Genomic DNA, 14,695 nt, shown 5'->3' on the forward strand with positions numbered 1-14,695 from the left:
TCCTAATTGCTCAAGCCTCCTGTTTGACAATCCTGGGATGACTTGATTAAGATACACATTTTTTAGCACTAACATAGGTTACACATTTTATTTTATGGATATGAAAATTGAACATCATAAAAGTTAAGTACTCTTGCTTCGCTCTCTAATCCCATTCCCCCACCCAGATTCCCACACAGGGCATAACTGTGCTCAAGCCCCCCCTCCCCCAGGCTTTCCTTCAATGCACCTGACTCTCAACCTCTGTTCCTAGGAGCTTTGCATATGTCTAACACACTCTTTCCTAATTCTGCCCATCTACTGATTCCTATTGATTTTTTTGGATTCTGTCTCAAATCTCACTTCCTCATTCCTTGATATCTCAGATTAAATCAGTCCCTAACCCCTTTAAGCATTTTGATGTTTGATGTATGTCACCGTCTCTCTTGAGATTTGAAATACAAAACAGGGGCACAAATGCTGTTCTGTCAATCTTGTATCCCAGCATGGACTGTCTTGTCTGACACATAATAGGATGAAAAATACCTGCTTTACAAATAAAGAGTAAATATCTCCTAGATAATGAATGGTGAAGCTGGTAGTCAAAAGGAATTCTTCCTGACTCCAAAATCCATGCTTTTGCTCTTTCCTCTTAAAAGTGTGCATATATGTAATATACATTTATGTATATATTAAGCAATTTAGGCAAGGACAGCAGGGAACAGGTAGTTTAGGCATTTCTAAAATGAAATTCAAGTGAGCAAACAAGAATATATGTGTCAGGTGGCTATGATGCCTCATCTTCTCCACCCAACCCCAAAGATATGTGATACAGCAGAATAATCTAGAAACCCCAGTGACATTTCTAAGGCAAATAGGCTTTACAAGTAGTGGGTAAATGCAACTAGATTGAACTGAAAATGCCCGCCTATGTGTTGAGTATTATGGAACTTAATTCTCTGACTAAACTGACTATGGATTCACTCCCTTAATTCTCATAATGAGATGAGAATTACATCACTTTTTGAAAGTGTGATATGCTGACAAGCCCCAAAAAAGGACTATAAACTTGCAGTATAAACCCTGTAGTAACTCCCAATACCTCAGTAACCCAAAGGCAAGAATTATAGATTCAGGAATGAAAAGAGGTGAATCCAGGTTCTCCGGGAACCATTTCATCAACAAATCACTTTGTACATTTCCATGTGATTTTTTGATCCTCTCTTACTTCTCTGAATAAGGAGACTTCCCTTGTCGCTTCCACTTCTGGTGTTTTCCTGAAAAGTTTTGGAGGCAGTCACAATATAAACCAACATTCTCTTGGGATGTCCCATGGTAAAAATTAAAGTCCCACTATAAAAACCCTCTTTAAAACTAATAAATTGTATTTCATAATGAATCTGCTGGCTTATTTTTTTGATTATTAAGAAAAATAAAATTTCAAAGATGTATTTTATGAGTATTCAGAAATTATGAATATCATATTTTTAAATGTTTTATTTTTGTAATTTCCCCAAATAATATAAGGTGTAAATGTGTGCTAAATTAATCAAATTACGTCTTCTTAGTGTTCTTTTGTTAAAAGTAGATATTTCACTTGAAACTAAGACAACATTGTAAATTAACTATACTTCAATTATTTTATTTATTTACTTATTTTTAATTTTCATTTTATATTGGAGCATAGTGGATTAACAATATTGTGTTACTTTCAGATGTACAGCAAAGTGATTCAGTTATACATATACATGTCTCTATTCTTTTTCAAATTCTTTTCCCATTTTGGTAATTACAGAATATTGAGCAGAGTTCCCTGTGCTATACAGTAGGTCCATATTTCTTATGTGTTTTATATATCGCAGAGTGTACGGGTCAATCCCGAATTCCCACTCTATCCCTCCCCCAACCTTTCCCCCAGTAATCATAAGTTCATTCTCTAAGGCTGTGAGTCTATTTCGGTTTTGTAAATAAGTTCATTAGCATTATTTTTTTACATTCTACATGTAAGCAATATATGATATTTGTCTTTGCCTGTCTGATTTACTTCACTTAGTACAATAATCTCCATGTCCATCCATGTGGCTGCAAATGGCATTATGCCGTCTTTTTTTTTTTTAAACATCTTTATTGAAGTATAATTGCTTTACAATGGTGTGTTAGTTTCTGCTTTATAACAAAGTGAATCAGTTATACATATACATATGTTCCCATATCTCTTCCTTCTTGCATCTCCCTCCCTCCCACCCTCCCCATCCCATCCCTCTAGGTGGTCACAAAGCACAGAGCTGATCTCCTTGTGCTATGCTGCTGCTTCCCACTAGCTATCTATTTTACATTTGGTAGTGTATATATGTCCATGACACTCTCTCACCCTGACACATCTCACCCTTCCCCCTCCCCATATCCTCAAGTCCATTCTCTAGTAGGTCTGTGTCTTTATTCCCGTCTTGCCACTAGGTTCTTCTTTTTTTTTTATTAGATTCCATATATATGTGTTAGCATACTGTATTTGTTTTTCTCTTTCTGACTTACTTCACTCTGTATGACAGACTCTAACTCAATCCACCTCATTACAAATACCTCCATTTCATTTCTTTTTATGGCTGAGTAATATTCCATTGTATATATGTGCCACATCTTCTTTATCCATTCATCTGTCGATGGACATTTAGGTTGTTTCCATGTCCTGGCTATTGTAAATAGAGCTGCAATGAACATTTTGGTACATGACTCTTTTTGAACTATGGTTTTCTCAGGGTATATGCCCAGTAGTGGGATTGCTGGGTCGTATGGTAGTTCTATTTGTAGTTTTTTAAGGAACCTCCATACTGTTCTCCATAGTGGCTGTATCAATTTACATTCCCACCAACAGTGCAAGAGTGTTCCCTTTCCTCCACACCCTCTCCAGCATTTATTGTTTCTAGATTTGTTGATGATGGCCATTCTGACCGGTGTGAGATGATATCTCATTGTAGTTTTGATTTGCATTGCTCTAATGATTAATGATGTTGAGCATTCTTTCATCTGTCTGTTGGCAATCTGTATATCTTCTTTGGAGAAATGTCTATTTAGGTCTTCTGCCCATTTTTGGATTGGGTTGTTCGTTTTTTTTGTTATTGAGCTGCATGGGCTGCTTGTAAATCTTGGATATTAATCCTCTGTCAGTTGCTTCATTTGCAAATATTTTCTCCCATTCTGAGGGTTGTCTTTTGGTCTTGTTTATGGTTTCCTTTGCTGTGCAAAAGCTTTTAAGTTTCATTACGTCCCATTTGTTTATTTGTGTTCTTATTTCCATTTCTCTAGGAGCTGGGTCAAAAAGAATCTTGCTGTGATGTATGTCATAGAGTGTTCTGCCTATGTTTTCCTCTAAGAGTTTGATAGTGTCTGGCCTTACACTTAGGTCTTTAATCCATTTTGAGATTATTTTTGTGCATGGTGTCAAGGAGTGTTCTAATTTCATATGTTTACATGTATCTGTCCAATTTTCCCAGCACCACTTATTGAAGAGGGTGTATATTCTCCACTGTATGTGCTTGCCTCCTTTATCAAAGATAAGGTGACCATATGTGCGTGGGTTTATCTCTGGGCTTTCTATCCGGTTCCATTGATCTATATTTCTGTTTTTGTGCCAGTACCAAACTGTCTTGATTACTCTAGCTTTGTAATATAGTCTGAAGTCAGGGAGCCTGATTCCCCCAGCTCCATTTTTCATTCTCAAGATTGCTTTGGTTTTTGGGGTCTTTTGTGTTTCCATACAAATTGTGAAAATTTTTGTTCTAGTTCTGTGAAAAATGCCAGTGGTAGTTTGATAGGGATTGCATTGAATCTGTAGATTGCTTTGGGTAGTAGAGTCACTTTCACAATGTTTATTCTTCCAATCCAAGAACATGGTATATCTCTCCATCTATTTGTATCATCTTTAATTTCTTTCATCAGTGTCTTATAATTTTCTGCATACAGGTCTTTTGTCTCCTTAGGTAGGTTTATTCCTAGATATTTTATTCTTTTTGTTGCAATGGTAAACAGGAGTGTTTTCTTAATTTCACTTTTAGATTTTTCGTCATTCGTGTATAGAAATGCAAGAGATTTCTGTGCATTAATTTTGTTTCCTGCTACTTTACCAAATTCATTGATTAGCTCTAGGAGTTTTCTGGTAGCATGTTTAGGATTCTCTATGTATAGTATCATGTCATCTGCAAACAGTGACAGCTTTACTTCTTCTTTTCCGATTTGGATTCCTTTTATTTCTTTGTCTTCTCTGATTGCTGTGGCTAACACTTCCAAAACTATGTTGAATAATAGTGGTGAGAGTGGGCAACCTTGTCTTGTTCCTGACCTTAGTGGAAATGGTTTCAGTTTTTCACCATTGAGGACAATGTTGGCTGTGGGTTTGTCACATATGGCCTTTATTATGTTGAGGAAAGTTCCCTCTATGCCTACTTTCTGCAGGGCTTTTATCATAAATGGGTGTTGAATTTTATCAAAAGCTTTCTCTGCATCTATTGAGAAGATCATATGGTTTTTCTCCTTCAATTTGTTATTATGGTGTATCACGTTGATTGATTTGCGTATATTGAAGAATCCTTGCATTCCTGGGATAAACCCCACTTTATCATGATGTATGACCTTTTAATGTGCTGTTGGATTCTGTTTGCTAGTATTTTGTTGAGGATTTTTTCATCTATGTTCATCAGCGATATTGGCCTTTAGTTTTCTTTATTTGTGACATCTTTGTCTGGTTTTGGTATCAAGGTGATGGTGGCCTCGTAGAATGAGTTTGGGAGTGTTCCTCCCTCTGCAATATTTTGGAAGAGTTTGAGAAGGATAGGTGTTAGCTCTTCTCTAAATGTTTGATAGAATTCGCCTGTGAAGCCATCTGGTCCTGGGCTTTTGTTTGTTGGAAGGTTTTTAATCACAGTTTCAATTTCAGTGCTTGTGATTGGTCTGTTCATATTTTCTATTTCTTCCCGGTTCAGTCTCGGCAGGTTGTGCATTTCTAAGAATCTGTCCATTTCTTCCAGGTTGTCCATTTTATTGGCAAAGAGTTGCTTGTAGTAATCTCTCATGATCCTTTGTATTTCTGCAGTGTCAGTGGTTACTTCTCCTTTTTCATTTCTAATTCTATTGATTTGAGTCTTCTCCCTTTTTCTCTTGATGAGTCTGGCTAATGGTTTATCAATTTTGTTTGTCTTCTCAAAGAACCAGCTTTTAGTTTCATTGATTTTTGCTATTGTTTCCTTCATTTCTTTTTCCTTTATTTCTGACCTGATCTTTATGATTTCTTTCCTTCTGCTAGCTTTGGGGTATTTTTGTTCTTCTTTCTCTAATTGCTTTAAGTGCAAGGTTAGGTTGTTTATTCGAGATGTTTCCTGTTTCTTGAAGTAGGCTTGTATTGCTATAAACTTCCCTCTTAGCACTGTTTTTTCTGTGTCCCATAAGTTTTGGGTCGTCGTGTCTCCATTGTCATTTGTTTCTAGGTATTTTTTGATTTCCCCTTTGATTTCTTCAGTGATCACTTCGTTATTAAGTAGTGTATTGTGTAGCCTCCATGTGTTTATATTTTTTACAGATCTTTTCCTGTAATTGATATCTAGTCTCATAGCATTGTGGTCGGAAAAGATACTTGATACGATTTCAATTTTCTTAAATTTACCAAGGCTTGATTTGTGACCCAAGATATGATCTATCCTGGAGAATGTTCCATGAGCAATTGAGAAAAATGTGTATTCTGTTGTTATTGGGTGGAATGTCCTGTAAATATCAATTAAGTCCATCTATTTTAATGTAACTTTTAAAGCTTGTGTTTCCTTATTTATTTTCATTTTGGATGACCTGTCCATTGGTGAAAGTGTGGTGTTAAAGTCCCCTACTATGATTGTGTTGCTGTCGATTTCCCCTTTTATGGCTGTTAGTATTTGCCTTATGTATTGAGGTGCTCCTATGTTGGGTGCATAAATATTTACAATTGTTAACCTTCCTCTTGGATTGATCCCTTGATCATTATATAGTGTCCTTCTTTGTTTCTTTTAATAGTCTTTATTTTAAAGTCTATTTTGTCTGATATGAGAATTGCTACACCATCTTTCTTTTGATTTCCATTTGCATGGAATATCTTTTTCCATCCCCTCACTTTCAGTCTGTATGTGTCTCTAGGTCTGAAGTGGGTTTCTTGTAGACAGCATATATATGGGTCTTGTTTTTGTATCCATTTAGCCAGTCTGTGTCTTTTCGTGGGAGCATTTAATTCATTTACATTTAAGGTAATTATCGATATGTATGTTCCTATTCCCATTTTCTTAAATGTTTTGGGTTTGTTATTGTAGGTGTTTTCCTTCTCTTGTGTTTCTTGCCTAGAGAAGTTCCTTTAGCATTTGTTGTAAAGCTGGTTTGGTGGTGCTGAACTCTCTCAGCTTTTGCTTGTCTCTAAAGATTTTAATTTCTCCATCACATCTGAATGAGATCCTTGCTGGGTTGAGTAATCTTGGCTGTAGGTTTTTCTCCTTCATCACGTTAAGTATATCCTGCCACTCCCTTCTGGCTTGCAGAGTTTTGGCTGAAAGCTCAGATGTTATCCTTATGGGGATTCCCTTGTGTGTTATTTGTTGTTTTTCCCTTGCTGCTTTTAATATATTTTCTTTATATTTAATTTTTGACAGTTTGATTAATATGTGTCTTGGCGTGTTTCTCCTTGGGTTTATCCTGTATGGGACTCTCTGTGCTTCCAGGACTTGATTAACTATTTCCTTTCCCATATTAGGGAAGTTTTCAACTATAATCTCTTCAAATATTTTCTCAGTCCCTTTCTTTTTCTCTTCTTCTTCTGGGACCCCTATAATTCGAATGTTTGTGCATTTAATGTTGTCCCAGAGGTCTCTGAGACTGTCATCAGTTCTTTTCATTCCTTTTTCTTTATCCTGCTCTGCAGTAGTTATTTCCACCATTTTATCTTCAAGGTCACTTATCCTTTCTTCTGCCTCAGTTATTCTGCTATTGATCCCATCTAGAGAATTTTTAATTTCATTTATTGTGTTTTTCATCGTTGCTTGGTTCCTCTTTAATTCTTCTATGTCCTTGTTAAATGTTTCTTGCATTTTGTCTATTCTATTTCCAAGATTTTGGATCATCCTTACTATCATTATTCTGAATTCTTTTTCAGGTAGGCTACCTATTTCCTCTTCATTTGTTAGGTCTGGTGTGTTTTGACCCTGCTCCTTCATCTGCTGTGTGTTTTTCTGTCTTCTCGTTTTGCTTATCTTACTGTGTTTGGGGTCTCCTTTTCACAGGCTGCAGGTTCGTAGGTCCCGTTGTTTTTGGTATCTGTCCCCAGTGGCTAAGGTTGGTTCAGTGGGTTGTGTAGGCTTCCTGGTGGAGGGAACTAGTGCCTGTGTTCTGGTGGATGAAGCTGGATCTTGCCTTTCTGGTGCGCATGTCCACGTCTGGTGGTGTATTTTGGGGTGTCTGTGGCCTTTTTATGATTTTAGGCAGCTTGTCTGCTAATGGATGGGGCTGTGATCCTGTCTTGCTTGTTGTTTGGCATAGGCTGTCCAGCGCTGTAGCTTGCTGGTCGTTGAGTGAAGCTGGGTCTTGATGTTGAGATGGAGATCTCTGAGAGATTTTTGCCGTTTGGTATTACGTAGAGCTGGGAGGTCTCTTGTGGACCAGTGTCCTGAAGTTGGCTCTCCCACCTCAGAGGCACGGCCCTGATGCCTGGCTGGAGCACCAAGAGCCTTTCATCCACACGGCTCAGAGTAAAAGGGAGAAAAAATAGAAAGAAAGAAAGAAAGAGGATATAATATAGTGACGTAAACTAAAGCTATTATAAAGTAAAGCTATACAGACAAAATCTCACCCAGAATCATATACATATACACTCAAAAATAGGAAAAGGGGAGAAATTAATATATCCTGCACCCAAAGTCCACCTCCTGAGTTTGGGATGATTCGTTGTCTATTCAGGTATTCAACAGATGCAGGCACATCAAGTTGTTTGTGGAGTTTTAATCTGCTGATTCTGAGGCTGCTGGGAGAGATTTCCCTTTCTCTTCTTTGTTCGCACAGCTCCCGGGGTTCAGCTTTGGATTTGGACCCGCCTCTGCGTGTAGGTCGCCTGAGGGCGTCTTTTCTCCGCTCAGCCAGAAAGGGGTTAAAGGAGCAGCTGCTTCGGGGCCTCTGGTTCACTCAGGATGGGGGGAGGGCACGGTACGGAGGAGGTGGGCGAGCCTGCAGCAGCAGAGGCCGGCGTGACGTTGCTGCAGCCTGAAGCGCGTCGTGCGTTCTCCCGGGAAAGTTGTCCCTGGATCACGGGACCCTGGCAGTGGCGGGCTGCACCGGCTCCCAGGAGGGGCGGTGTGGAGAGTGACCTGTGCTCACACACAGACTTTTTGGTGGCCGCAGCAGCAGCCTTAGTGTCTCACGCCCGTCTCTGGGGCCCACACTGATCGCCGCGGCTCGCGCCCGTCTCTGGAGTTCATTTAGGTGGCACTCTGAATCCCCTCTCCTTGCGTGCCGCAAAACAAAGAGGCAAGAAAAAGTCTCTTGCCTCTTCGGCAGCTGCAGACTTTTTCCCGGACTCCCTCCTGGCTAGCTGTGGTGCACTAACCCCTTCAGGCTGTGTTCACGCCGCCAACCCCAGTCCTCTCCCTGCAATCCGACCGAAGCCCGAGCCTCAGCTCCCAGCCCCACCACCCTGGCGGGTGAGCAGACAAGCCTCTCGGGCTGCTGAGTGCTGCTCGGCGCCGAGCCTCTGTGCGGGAGTCTCTCCGCTTTGCCCTCCACACCCTTGTGGCTGTGCTCTCCTCCGTGGCTCCGAAGCTTCCCCCCTCTGCCACCCACAGTCTCTGCTGGCAAAGAGGCTTCCTAGTGCGTGGAAACCTTTCCTCCTTCATGGCTCCCTCCCACTGGTGCAGGTCCCGTCCCTATTCTTTTGTCTCTGTTATTTCTTTTTTTTTTGCCGTACCCAAGTACGTGGGGTGTTTCTTGCCTTTTGGGAGGTCTGACGTCTTCTGCCAGCATCCAGTGGGTGTTCTGTAGGAGCAGTTCCACGTGTAGATATATTTCTAATGTATCTGTGGGAAGGAAGGTGATCTCCACGTCTTACTCTTCCTCCATCTTCTCTCTGTCCCCCTATGTCGTTCTTTTTAATGGCTAATATTCCATTGCATATATGTACCACATCTTTTTTATGTATTCATCTGTCAATGGACATTTAGATTGCTTCCATGTCTTAGCTACTGTAAACAGTACTGCAATGAATATTGGGGTGCATGTGTCCTTTCAAACCATGTTTTTCTCAGTATATATGCTCAAGAGTGTGATTGATGGATCATGTGATAGCTCTATTTTTAGTTTTATAAGGAACTTCCATACTGTTCTCCATAGTGGTTCTATCAATTTACATTCCCACCAACAGAGTAGGAGGGTTCCCTTTTCTCCACACCCTCTCCAGTGTTTATTGTTTCTATACTTTGTGATAATGACCATTCTGACTGCTGTGAGGTGATATCTCATTGTAGTTTTGATCTGCAATTCTCTAATAATTAGCAATGTTGAGTATCTTTTCATGTGTATTTTGGCCATCTGTATGTCTTCTTTGGAGAAATGTCTATTTAGGTCTTCTGCCCATTTTTGGATTGAGTTGTTTGTTTTTTTGATATTGAGCTGCATGAGCTGTTTTTATATTTTGGAGATTAATCCCTTGTCAGTTACTTCATTTGCAAATATTTTCTCCCATTCTGAGGGTTGTCTTTTTGTTTTGGTTATGGTTTCCTTTGCTGTGAAAAAGGTTTTAAGTTTATTTAGGTCCCATTTGTTTATTTTTGTCCTTATTTTCATTACTCTAGGAGGTGGGTCAAAAAAGATCTTGCTGTGATTTATGTCAAAGAGTGTTCTGCCTATGTTTTCCTCTAAGAGTTTTACAGTGTACACACTTACATTTAGATCTTTAATCCATTTTGAGTTTATTTTTGTGTATGGTGTTAGGGAGTGTTCCAATTTCATTATTTTACATGTAGCTTTCCAGTTTTTCAGCACCACTTATTGAAGGGCTGTCTTTTCTCCATTGTATATTCTTGCCTCCTTTATCAAAGATAAGGTGACCATATGTGCGTGGGTTTATCTCTGGACTTTCTGTCCTGTTCTATTGATCTATATTTCTGTTTTTGTGCCAATACTACACTGTTTTGATGACTGTAGCTTTGTAGTATAGTCTGAAGTCAGGGAAGCTGATACCACTGGCTTTGTTTTTCTTTCTCAAGATTGCTTTGGCTATTTGGGATTTTTTGTGTCTCCATACAAATTCAATTTTTTTTTTTTCTAATTCTGTGAAAAACACCGTTGGTAATTTTATAGGTTTGCATTGAATCTGTAGATTGCCTTGGGTAGTATACTCATTTTCACAATATTGATTTTTCCAATCCTAGAACATGGTATCTCTTTCCTTCTGTTTGTGTCATCTTCAATTTTTTTCATCAGCATCTTATAGTTTTTGGAGTGCAGGTCTTTTGTCTCCTTAGGTAGGTTTATTCATAGGTAATTTATTCTTTTAGATGTGATGGTAAATGAGATTGTTTCTTTAATTTCTCTTTCTGATCTTTCATTGTTAGTGTATAGAAATGCAACCGATTTCTGTGTATTAATTTTGTATCCTGCAAATTTACCGAATTCATTGATGAGCTCTAGTAGTTTTCCAGTAGTATCTTTAGGATTTTCTATGTATACAATCATGACATCTGCAAACAGTGACAGTTTTATTTCTTCTTTTCCAACTTGAATTCCTTTTATCTCTTTTTCTTCTTTGCTTGTCATGGCTAAGACTCTCAAAACTATGTTAACTAAAAGTGGTGAGAGTGGACATCCTTGTCTTGTTCCTGAACTTTGAGGAAATGCTTTCAGCTTTTCACCATTGAATATGATGTTAGCTGTAGGTTTGTCATAAATGGCCTTTATTTTGTTGAGGTATGTTCCCTCTCTGCTCACTTTCAGGAGAGTTTTTATCATAAATCGATGTTGAATTTTGTCAAAAGCTTCTTCTGTATCTGTTGAGATATTCATGAGGTTTTTATTCTTCAGTTTGTTGATGCGGTGTATCACACTGATTGATTTGTGCATATTGAAAACTACTTGCATCCCTGGGGTAAATTCCACTTGATCATGGTGTATGACCCTTTTAATGTATTGTTGGATTTGGATTTCTAGTATTTTGTTGAGGATTTTTGTGTCTATGTTCATTGGTGATATTGGCTTGTATTTTTCTTTTTTTGTGGTATCTTTGTCTGGTTTTAGTATTAGGGTGATGATGGCCTCATAGAATGAGTTTGGGAGTATTCTTTCCTCTGCAATTTTTTTGGAAGAGTTTCAAAATTATTGTGTTACTGTCTATTTCTCCTTTTATAGCTCTTAGTATTTGCCTTATATATTGGGGTGCTCCTTTGTTGGGTGCATATATATTTACAGTTGTTATATCTTCTTGCATTGATACCTTGATCATTATGTCACTCTTTGTCTCTTGTAACAGTCTTTATTTTAAACTCTATTTTGTCTGATATGAGTATTGCTACTCCAGTTTTCTTTTGATTTTCATTAGTATGGAATATCTTTTTCCATCTCCTCACTTTCAGTCTGTATGTTTCCCTAGGTCTGAAATGGGTCTCTTGTAGACAGCATATATATGGGTCTTGTTTTTGGATCAATTCAGTCACTCTATGTGTTTTGGTTGGAGCATTTAATCCATTTCCATTTAAGGTAATTATCAAAATGTATGTTCCTATTGCCATTTTCTGAATTGTTTTGTATTTGTTTTTGGAGGTCTTTTTTCTTCCCTTCCTCTTTTGTTCTCTTCTCTTGTGATTTGATGACTAAATTTAGTGTTGTGTTTGGATTCCTTTTTCTTTTTTGTGTGTGTATCTGTTGTAGATTTTCAGGTTGCAGTTACCATGAGGTTTTGATACAGCAGTATATATATAAATAAAATTATTTTACATTGCTGGTCTTTTAATTTCAAATGTACTTCTAATATCCTGCATTTGTGCTCTCTTCTTTTCACAATTGCTGGTTTTGATATCATATTTGTGTGTGGATGATTTCCTAATTTTACTTTACGTTTTCCTTTACAGGTGAGCTTTTCCATTCTTAATTTTCTTGTTTCTAATATTGGCCTTTACTTTTCTGCTTAGAGAAATTCCTTTATCATTTGTTGCAAAGCTGATCTGGTGGGGCTGAATTCTCTTAGCTTTTGCTTGTCTGTAAAGCTTTTGATTTCTCCATTGAATATGAATGAGAGTCTTACTGGGTAGAGTTTTCTTGGTTGTAGGTTCATCCCTTTCATCACTTTAAATATATTGTGCCACTTCCTTCTGGCCTGTAGGATTTCTGCTGAGAAATCAGCTGATAACCTTAAAGGAGTTCCCTTGTATATTATCTGTTGCTTTTCCCTTGTTGCTTTTAATAGTTTTCTTTGCCTTTAAATTTTGTCAGTTTCTTTACTATGTGTCTCAGTGTGTTCCTCCTTGGGTTTATCCTGCCTAGTACTCTCTGTGCTTCCTGGACTTGGGTGACTGCTTCCTTTCCCATGTTCAAGAAGTTTTCAGCTATTATCCCTTCAAATATTTTCTCAGGTCCTTTCTCTCTCTCTTCTCCTTCTGAGACCCCTATAATGTGAATGTTGATATATTTAACGTTGTCTCAGAATTCTCTTTGACTGTCTTCATTTCTTTTCATTCTTTTTTCCTTATTCTGTTCCACGGCAGTGATTTCCACCATTCTTCCAGCTCATATATCTGTTCTTCTGCTATTGATTCCTTCTAGTGTATTTTTATTTCTGATACTGCATTGTTCATTTCCGTTTGTTTGTCCTTTAGTTCTTCTAGGTCTTTGTTAAACATTTCTTGTATCTTCTCAATCTGTGCCTTTATTATTTTTCCAAGATCTTGGATCATCTTCACTATCATTACTCTGAATTCGTTTTCCAGTAGATTGCCTATCTCCACTTCACTTAGCTGTTCTTCTGGGGTTTTATCTTGTTCCTTCATCTGGGACATATTCCTCTGCCATCTCATTCTGTCTAACTTTCTGTGATTGCAGTTTCTTTTCCACAAGCTGCAGGATTGTAGTTCTTCTTGCATCTGCTGTCTGTCCCCTGGTGGATGAGGTTGTCTAAGAGGCTTGTACAGGCTTCCTGGTGGAACGATTGTATTCCTGCACACTTGTTGCTAGAGCTGGGTCTTGTTCCTCTGGTGGGCAGGGCAGTGCTCAGGAAGAATTTAAGCAGCCTGTCTGCTGGTGAGTGGGCCTGTGTTCCTGCCTTGTTGGTTGTTTGACATGAGACGTCCCAGTACTGGAGCCCACTAGCTGTTGGGTGGAGCTAGGTCTTGGAAAGGAAATGGCAGCCTCCTAAAGGGCTCATGCCAATGAGCACTCACCAGCACTGCTGCTGCCAGCATCTTTATCCCCACAGTGGGCCACAGCTGCCGCGACCTCCACAGGAGACCCTCCAATACTAGCAGGTAGGTCTAGCCCAGTCTCTTTTGAGGTCACTGCTTTTTTCCCTGGGTCTTTGTGTGTACTAGACCTTGTGTGTGCCCTCCAAGTGTGGAGTTTTTGTTTCCCCCTGTCCTGTGAAATCCCTGCAATCAAATGCTGCTGGGCTTCAAAACCGTATTCTCTTCCCTTTGCCAGACTCCCAGGCTGGGAAGCCTGATGAGGGGCTCAGGACTTTTACTTCTGTAGGAGAACTTCTGTGGTATAACTATTTTCCAGTTTGTGGGTCACCCACCTAGCAGGTATGGGATTTGATTTTATTGTGATTGTGCCCCTCCTACCATCTCGTTGTAGCTTCTCCTTTGTCTTTGGATGTATGGTATCTTTTTTGGTAGGTTCCAGCATTTGTCTTTTGCTGATGGCTGTTCAGCAGTTAGCTGTGATTTTGATGTTTTTGTAAGAACAGATAAGCTCATCTCCTTCTACTCTGCCATCTGAAAAACAGCTGTAGATTCTTCACTGGGTAAGGAATCTATCAAAACAACGTCTTTTGCCATGCATGCAATCAGCATGCTGCAAAAAGCTGGGCAGTTATGTGAGCCAATCTGCCATGTTCTTCCTGCAGACAAAGAGATGCAAAAGCCAACTATATACATTCTTTTTTTTTTCTATATTTTATTTCATCATATGGGTTTTTTTTTTAATTAATTAATTTATTTATTTTTGGCTGTGTTGAGTCTTCGTTTTGGTGCGAGGGCTTCTCTAGTTGTGGCAAGCAGGGGCCACTCTTCATCGCGGTGCATGGGCCTCTCACTATCGCAGCCTCTCTTGTTGTGGAGCACAGGCTCCAGACGCGCAGGCTCAGTAGTTGTGGCTCACGGGCCTAGTTGCTCCGTGGCATGTGGGATCTTTCCAGACCAGGGCTCAAACCCGTGTTGCCTGCATTAGAAGGCAGATTCTCAACCACTGCGCCACCAGGGAAGCCCGCAAAAGCCAACTATACTTCAATTAAAAAAAAATATATAGTAGATATTTCATCTCAAGGAAGTATTGCTAACAGTGGCTTAATTGCTCATATATAAAGATAATAATTGAATATACTGTTCTTGATTAAACTTAATGAGTGATCTTATTATTTAATAATCTAATGTCAATTATTTTAATATTGAGTATTGTTTCACAGGTCCTAAATATAATTTAATTGGAACCACAATTGTTAATGTGGGATATTAACTATATCACT

General features: G+C 38.9%; 1 long non-coding RNA gene across 1 annotated transcript in view; it reads right to left on the reverse strand.

Moving 5' to 3' along the window:
• LOC309666699 overlaps positions 1–14,206 on the reverse strand; it is a 396,329-nt gene extending 382,123 nt beyond the window's left edge. Inside the window, exon 1 of the long non-coding RNA XR_014267255.1 lies at positions 11,506–14,206. This is a non-coding gene — a long non-coding RNA (uncharacterized lncRNA). The remainder of the gene's footprint in view (positions 1–11,505) is intronic.
• Between the last annotated feature and the right edge of the window lie 489 nt (positions 14,207–14,695).

Source organism: Balaenoptera physalus (genome assembly GCF_965194825.1).
Source record: "Balaenoptera physalus genome assembly, chromosome: 9".
NCBI classification, from domain to species: domain Eukaryota; kingdom Metazoa; phylum Chordata; class Mammalia; order Artiodactyla; family Balaenopteridae; genus Balaenoptera; species Balaenoptera physalus.